This window comes from Contarinia nasturtii, unplaced genomic scaffold (genome assembly GCF_009176525.2).
Source record: "Contarinia nasturtii isolate CC-2019 unplaced genomic scaffold, AAFC_CNas_1.1 Cnas_scaffold_273, whole genome shotgun sequence".
NCBI lineage: Eukaryota > Metazoa > Arthropoda > Insecta > Diptera > Cecidomyiidae > Contarinia > Contarinia nasturtii.
In genome coordinates, this window is record NW_022197628.1 from 25,558 (window position 1) to 32,479 (window position 6,922).

The window sequence follows — 6,922 nt, forward strand, 5'->3', positions numbered from 1 at the left end:
TCAATTTACCGAATATCAAAGATTGTCCTCGACGCCGATGCAACGTAAAATGGTTCGTTATGTGCATAATCACTTCTGTGTTTCTTAAATTCCGCTGGATTATAAATGACTAGTAGGAGCTGTGTCTAATTAACTATGTGCCTTAAACATACTAAAAAGAATCTATCGATCGATAAAGAATTCCGTTGTATTACATAAATGTATATCATCTTCGTCCCAACAAATATTATTGAGGTCTTATGTAGACGTCTGATATTCATCCCACTCTGTCCGGCACTATAAAATGAACTTTAACTTTCTGACGCCAAAAGATTTGTTTATCCAATCATGAATTTTATCCGAATAATTTTTCCCTTATTAGAACTGCAAAGAGGAGGATGGAATTATGCTCGATTCGTATAAAATTCAATCAGACTATATTCAGTCCAGTAAACCCATTTCCAGAATAATAACAATAAATAATAAAAATAAGATGGACATTTTCATTTTGTAGAACAGAAAGAGATAAGCTTCAAGAACAACAACAGCATTAGAGACAAAACCCAAAGTTCCAAATGTTCTTCAACAATATTTGTATTCGCGCTTTTGAAACATTATGAATTGCTGAGCAAGCGACGACTTAGTCACGGAAATACAGACTCTATGTGTATCAATCATGTGTGACAATCATGTATTTCACTAGACAACATTATTACTTGCAACATACGATGCGGGGTTAAACAAAAATCGTCATAAAAAAACCTAATTAGTACCAAAAAATATAAAAATAGCCCTGAAAAATCCGAAATTAGTCCTTGAAAAAAACAAAAGTTGTCCTAAAAGTTACATCAAAAGTTACATAAATCATCCTAAAAAGCCTGAAATTTGTTTGAAACGACATTGCAAAAAAAAAAAACGTCATAAAAAATGTAAAGAAAAGAGATCCTCAATCATGGATTAGATTTATTTCACCGCCAAGTGCTGGCTGAACTTTGGTATTTTTACAGAGTATATATATAATATATGTATAATAAGAGTTTAAGTTAAATAATCAAATAGTTAGGTGAATATAATAGTTGAAAATTATATAAATACATAATTTTTTAGGTGAAAATAAATGATTTGTTAGGTGTAAATATCAATTGATAATCAGTCAGACTAGAAATGAGAAAATAATTGAATTATTATCATGACTAAATTTTTTAAAAGTATTTTTCTTTCTTTTTTGGTTTTGTTTTTCATTGCCTTTCTCCCTAATTTAATTCTAATTTTATTTCAATATATCACAAATGTATGCAATCAGCTTCACAAACTAGCCCATGATCCAAAAGCAGAATCAGGGAGACTAAGGAGCTTTTGTCGAAATTGATAGTGTGGCAACGATGGATCGATGAATAGAGAAGCATAGTTGAAGATACGACAAGCATTATTGAATGGCGATTGAGTGGGATGATCAGTGCGGCATGTTTGAAGACGAATAAATTCAGGATACACCCTTAGAAAAGTATTTAAGAGTAAATTCGAATGGAAATGTCAAATTTGCAAAATTTGCAAGCGCCATTGTAGTTGCCATGTATTGTAGTACTACCTCATACTAGTTCATCATCATTTAATTGTATTTTATGAACATTTTGATCTTGATATAGTTCATTTTAAAATATAAATTATTAGCAATTATTCAATGAAAATCTAATTTTAAACAATATTTAAAATCATAGTCAACTATGACTCATTTTTTTAAATATTTATTTACTGCTGAAATTTTGGATGTATAGTCGAATGTCCACACATGTGAAAGTCGAAACTTGGGACTAGGTTTAAATAATTGTACCAAAAATGTACTTAATTGTACCGCAATTTATTTTTAATTGTACCTTACTCGTTTGGATAATATTTTGAGCCCACATTTCGGGCTAACTCAATATTGTGATAGAATGACGAAAAAAAAAACTCAAAGATATTTTTTTAATTTTTATAGCTGATAATAATTGTACCTAAAATGTACCTTACTTCCTGAAAGTTTCAAGACGATCGGATAGAAAATATGTATAACTCCCATACAAAAGTTCCAATATCTGGAGTAAAATAATTTTTCAAAAAAGTGTGAATTTTGTAAAAATGGAAATTTTTAATTTTAGTCGGAATTTCTTGAAATTTGATACGCCTTATTTTTTCCGATAGAAAATAACTTTCTGAAATTTTCAAGACGATCGGATAAAAATTGAAGATGGCTCCCATACAAAAATCTCAATATCTGGAGAGAGATTTTTTTTCGATAAATGTGTCAATTTATAAAAATGAAAATTTGTTTATAATCGGAAATTCTTGAAATTTTGTGTGCCTTGTTTTTTTCGATAGACCTTCCTTGTTTTTTCAAACCACAAAAACATGCAATGTAGCCCCGATGCCACAGTCCTAAACTAAGCAATTTCAATCAAATTTCAATTCTTTTCTATAATGTTATGTATATAAAATACCAAAATATTTAAAGAAATAATCATGATAAAAATATGTATAAAATTACAGTACGCGGTTCTTGTCTTTCATTTTAATTTTACTCACGACGTATACTCCGTAACTTATACTACATATTACCAAGTTACATGAAAATTACTAGATTTCATACGTTAAACCGGCCACTACCTATTGATAGGTAAAACGTCATAAGTTACCCAAATAATTTTTTGTGTGGAGAGTTAAAATAGATGTAGTATTAAGATTTTTATTCCCATAAGCTAGCTACATAAAGAGAATAAAATAATCACCTGCTGTAAATAGAGGACATTCAGTACTTTGCATTTTTTGCTCGATTTGCTATTATCGAGTGTATTGAATGGGCACAGAATACATTACGCAGTGTGCTGTTTATCGAGAAGCACATTATGCTTTTTTCGCCAGAAGTTTTTATATTCTCAAAACAAAAATATACCGTTTACTTTTTCAGGATTTTTTTCACTTGTTATATGGCATTCGCATTGATATTTTTTTTCTCACTGCCATAAAGTCGTGCATGTATTTTGAACAAATGTTGTAAACATGTAAAATTATTCATATATATACAAATAGTTTAGTTTATCCTAAATGCGCACAAGAAGTCGAGATACTGCAAACATTAGGGGAGACCGGGGCTAAGTTGGCCGGATTTGGGTTTTTGGCTAAAAAGTCAGTCTAAAATATATAAAATCTATAAGTGTTATATACCATTTTAAAGCTTGTTCCTTTGGCTATAAAATGGACCTGTATGCTTTTGAAAATATGCAATAGCAGGGGGATATTCATGCAATTTCTAGTTTCAAAAAAATTTCTAGTTTTTATAGTGCGTGAAGTTGGCCCTTCATATACAATGTGTATGAATTTGTTTTACTGAGAAACAACTTCACGCACTATAAAAACTAATCGTACTGTGCTAGTTGCTGCTAGTTTCACTAGTTTTCTAGTATGAATATCCCTCTGTGCAATAGTATTAACGCTACTTCGCTTGGAAGGTGACTACCTCGAAATCGAAAATCACAAAAATGGCTAAGTTGGCCACGCAAATTTTAGACAAAAATTAGTCACAACTTTGCGTTTTGTTTTGATTTGAACTGAAAGCAATATCTTTATTGATATATTTGGGATTGTTTGCATACAAAAAACTTATATTTCAAGTGAGTTTAATTGAATATAATGGAAATAGAAATGTCAAAAGAAAATTGATGAATTTTGAAAAAATAAATATTTTGAATATAATATCATTCTAACAATTGCCAGTCATCATCGGATTTCTCATCTACGTTGGAGAAACAGTTTGGGAATGTGAAAACATCGTCTGTGGTGCGTACACAATCGACGTGTGCTTTGACACGGCTACAATGCAAATTTTGAATCGTTGCATTTTCAGTATTATGTTTTGTGTCCATGATTCATCACTGTAACATCGCCAGTTCTATATGTTAAGCATAGCTGTGACGTACGAACCACAGTTTGTATAAATCGTTGTTTACCGAACAAAAACAAAATAAATTTCTTCTTAAAAAAAGAAAATAATTTTCTAATAAATAATAAATTCCAATAAAATTCATAAAAATTTAAAAATTCCAATAAAAAATACAAATAAGAAAAAAATATGATAAAAATTGAATCGGTCAAAATATTGTTTGTTTACGAAAAATTGCAAATGGCGCGTATTAACTTCGGCATCTTAATAGATAATAAACATACTACTACTCGCTATTAAGATCGATCCTAATACTACTACTCATGTTAATATGCGTAGTATGATTGGTTGTTAATAGTTAATAAAGGATTTTTCGTATTTAGTAATAAGATATGTTAATATTTCGATGTTAATAGGACATCTATAACATTCGACCCTACATAGCCCTGCCTTTAGGCAGGGTGTATAAATTATTGTCCAAAATATATAAGTAAAAACAAATGTTTCTATTTATGAATTAAAATATATTCAGCAGGGTTCAGGCTTTCATTTGCCGGTCATTTGACAACTGAAAATAAAGCGGTTGTTTAACCCTAAAACCGTCCATCGGGCACTCAGTGCCCGAGCAAAATTTCGAACTAAAATTAAACCATTTTTTTTCATCAAACATCACTACACTCCGATTTTTTTCGTGTTGTCGGCCTCTGTTCCTACTCAAAAATATAAAATATGCATCTATTCACGCCATGGTTTTCGAAAAAATGGCCGGCAAAAAAATGGTCATTTCGTATTTGGGGCACTCAGTGCCCGACGTATATTTTCATATATTTTGTATGGGAAAATTGCTGAATTGTACAAAATGTTTGTGCACGAATGAATCGATTGTTCTCATATAGAAACATAACATATATACACTTGTTACGTTGTTCGGTGTTCCGTGTGACATTCAAATAAGAATAATAATTTATTATAAACAAATTCTGTCGAAATTGTGTTTTGCATTGAATGGCTTCGATTTACTTGTACATATACACAACAAACATGTCTCGTGTTCAATTCATTTATATGTGAATTTCCATACTCAGATAAATTTAACAGAGAAAACTTAAGGGCAAACAGTGTAAAATGCCATTTTGAAAATGAAACTGGTCGAATTCATCGGTACCGCAAAAATTCGTTAAGCCAATATCTATTTTATTTTGTCAGCACAGTATACAAAACGTAGCTGCCGATCTGCTGCGTACATTCATGTCTTAAGTTTACGAAATGACACAATATTTCTCAAAATATCGAGAAAATTCGAAATAAAAAATTGAAAAATTTCCATTTTTTCATACAAAATACACTAACGGGCACTGAGTGCCCCCAAGACGAAGTGATACAATTTAGTAAGAATTTGTTCAGCCAATATTAATTTATTTTGTCAGCACAGTATACAAAACGTAGCTGCCGACCCGATGCGCACATTCATGTCTTTAGTTTACGATTAGACACAAGAATTCTCGAAATATCGAAAAAATTTCAAAAGAAATTCAAAATTCATACAAAATACACAACGGGCACTGAGTGGGGATCAAGGTGGATTGCAGAAGGACGGTTTTAGGGTTAATTATAAACACAGATGTACGCGAAACCAGAAATTTGACAAAAAAAATTATCTCTCTCTTCGTTTATAGCAATTTTATAGCAGCTTAAATAATGGTTTCGATTGTTCTCCAATTTTGTCAATGGCACTTTTCGAGTAAACTGTGCATTTTTTGAATTTCGATTATTTTTTAAGGAATTTTAAACCAAAATAATCATAGAAGAATAATTCTCATGTCGAAAAAAATAAAGGCATATAGGAATCGCTTGCCAGAAATGGGGATTGCTTGTTTAAAATGGGAAAACGCTTTTTAAAAATGGGATTTTTTTTTCTAAAAATGGGGAAATTCTTGATAAAAATAGGATTTTTTTGTGTCAAAAATGGGGAAATGCTTGATAAAAATCGGAAAATTGCTTGTTAAAAATGGTAAAATCGCATGTCAAGAAATGGGAAAATGCTTGTCAGCGATGAAAAAATGTTTGATAAAAATCGGAAAACTCTTGTTAAAATGGGGAAATGCTTGCTAAAAATCGAAAACTGCTTGTTAAAAATGGAAAAATCTACATAATTATAAAACCATAAATTCACTCACGTGCAAATTTACGATAAATTTATGCAACCCTTTGCCAAATCATGACGACAATGACGACAATGACAGCTGGGCAGCGCAGCAACTTCATTATGATTGTCACTGTTTATGTTGGTTGGCACAAATTTGTACCATTTTTGCGATCGAAATTTGTGTCATTTTTTTTTTTCACTGGCAACCGCACCATGGCGCTACTGTCAACGTTACTTTTCATCGTCGCGCTTTGCCCTTTGCAAATTAACAATATTATTTTCTATTGTGCAAATTATATAGCCCTGCGTTTATACATACAAATATTATGTATAATTGTATTCGAAAGAGACGCTCGCGCTCATTCGGTCTTGTATTCCATTCTAAGCACCCTCTCCCATTTTTATTTTCATTCAACCTTGGCTTCGGGGTCCGGAAAAAATGTGAGAGGAGGTTTAAAATGGAACACAAGACTGAACGAGCGCGTGCGCTCGTTCAGTCTTGTGTTCCATTTTAAACCTCCTCTCCCATTTTTATTTTTATTTAATCAAGCTTGGGGTTCGGAAAAAATGGGAGAGAGTGCTTAGAATGGAATACAAGACCTTCACTCGCGCGCGCTCGTTCGGTCTTGTATGCCATTCTAAGCACTCTCTCCCATTTTTGTTTTCATTCAACCTTGGCTTTAGGGTCCGGAAAAAATGGGAGAGAGTTCTTAGAATGGAATACAAGACCTTCACTCGCGCGCGCTCGTTCGGTCTTGTATTCCATTCTAAGAACTCTCTCCCATTTTTATTTTTATTCAAACTTGGTCTGAGGTTTGGAAGAAAAACATTATGTTCGTAGTCAACTAGCTTGATCGAAGTTTATTTTCATAATTTCCATT